At 49.3% G+C, this 1,671-nt stretch overlaps 1 long non-coding RNA gene across 1 annotated transcript; it reads right to left on the bottom strand.

Moving 5' to 3' along the window:
• Positions 1-250: 250 nt before the first annotated feature.
• On the bottom strand, positions 251-1,073 carry LOC108445954. The gene is made up of 2 exons (XR_001861050.1): positions 925-1,073; positions 251-841 (listed from the first exon to the last, which is right to left on the bottom strand). It is a non-coding gene; the product is annotated as an uncharacterized LOC108445954 (long non-coding RNA).
• Between the last annotated feature and the right edge of the window lie 598 nt (positions 1,074-1,671).

Genomic DNA, 1,671 nt, shown 5'->3' with positions numbered 1-1,671 from the left:
AGCAGCTGTGCCGGGGAAGAGCATCCTTCAGTTCCTCTGCTGCTCCCTTGACCACAGAGCTGTTCCTAGGCCACATTCACTGCCCCACCCTGGAGGAACTACCTGCACCCCCTTCCAAGTGCTCCCTGCTCCCTGCTGTTCATGTGACCTTTTCTACATAAAACTACCAGGAACAGGGCCCAGACAAGTGGAGACCTTTCAAAAAAAAAAAAAAAAAGAAGAAAAGATAAAAACCCTGAGTTTGCACAGATAAGCACTGAATCCAAAACCTTTTATGTTTCCAGTATTCCAACCACGTTCAGATGCTGAGCAGGAGCTAAAACCAACAGAAAAGCACAAGAAGAGACAAATCTTCCTTCTCGACCTTCAATATCCTCAACTCAGTCCCTCCCTGCGCATCCCCGGAGAGGATTTACTCCGTCCTTTGTTCCCGACAGCACCTCTCCAGCGCAAATCCCACTTCACACAGACACTGACTAAGCAGACCTAAGGCAATGGTTCCAGCAGCAGCTGCAATCCCGAGCTCCCTGTCTCCTGCACAGCTCATCCAAGCACTCCCAGCAATCTCACCTCGGCCCAGACACTCTCTGTCCTCAGAGGGAACCACAACCCGATGGCACGCAGCTCTGGCACCACATTCCCTCTTCCCTTCTCCCTTTTTCCAGCACACCAGGCTGCTGGCAATGGCATTCCCTAGGCAGTTCATCCCAGCACAGAGAAGAGGAGCCTGTCACTTACCCACACCACGGGCAGCACCAGGGGGGCCCTAGCTGGCTTTGGCTGCTCCAACACCAAAGCTCTTGGTCCCAAAGATGGGACGAGTTCAGTGGTTTTTCCTGTCCTGAAAGGGAGCAGAAAAGGGAAGGTAATCCCACTGTGGAATCCAAGACCCCTGCATTTCACATTTCCACTCTGATTGCTCACCGTGCAGTTTTAGCCGTGAAAAAAAAGGGAGAATGACATCAAATCAAATAAAAAGTGCCCTTTTTCCAGCGCTTTTATTCCAGGCATTAGAAGGATGCTCGTTTCTCTTCTAGCATTGTTCCCCTCATTTTAGCTGTGGAATCCAAGACCCCTGCATTTCACATTTCCACTCTGATTGCTCACCGTGCAGTTTTAGCCGTGAAAAAAAAGGGAGAATGACATCAAATCAAATAAAAAGTGCCCTTTTTCCAGCGCTTTTATTCCAGGCATTAGAAGGATGCTCGTTTCTCTTCTAGCATTGTTCCCCTCATTTTAGCAGAACCGTTTTCATCCCAGACCCCACTCGTCAGTTGTTCAATCCTCTGGCACTGGATGTGGACAAAGGAAGGGACGCACCCGGACTGCAGGAAATCACTGAGAGAAACCCCTTCCAAAACCTGACAGAGAAAAACAACAGGAGATGCAGGAAGACACATCCCTCATTTGCATGTCTGGAATGCTTTTCTAAAGACTTCTCTGCATCTGGATGCTCTTTGCTCTTGGCTTTCTTCACAAGAATGCATTTGCTGCTAAACACGTCTCAGGCCCTTATTTGATCAGGATAAGGTGGGATGGAGATGAAGACTCCCACAGGGAATAGCCAGGGAGATGCAGGGCCTGGGAACATCAAGGACAGAGAAGAGAAGGAACAGGGATTGTTTTTCTTGTTTAGAGCCAGCAGTGCTGTGAGCTTGGAGAACACACGGC

The sequence above is a fragment of the Corvus brachyrhynchos genome, unplaced genomic scaffold, assembly GCF_000691975.1.
Source record: "Corvus brachyrhynchos isolate BGI_N302 unplaced genomic scaffold, ASM69197v1 scaffold1041, whole genome shotgun sequence".
Lineage (NCBI taxonomy): Eukaryota > Metazoa > Chordata > Aves > Passeriformes > Corvidae > Corvus > Corvus brachyrhynchos.
Note: the sequence above shows the minus strand (reverse complement) of the source record. Positions and strands in the feature narration are given on the sequence as shown.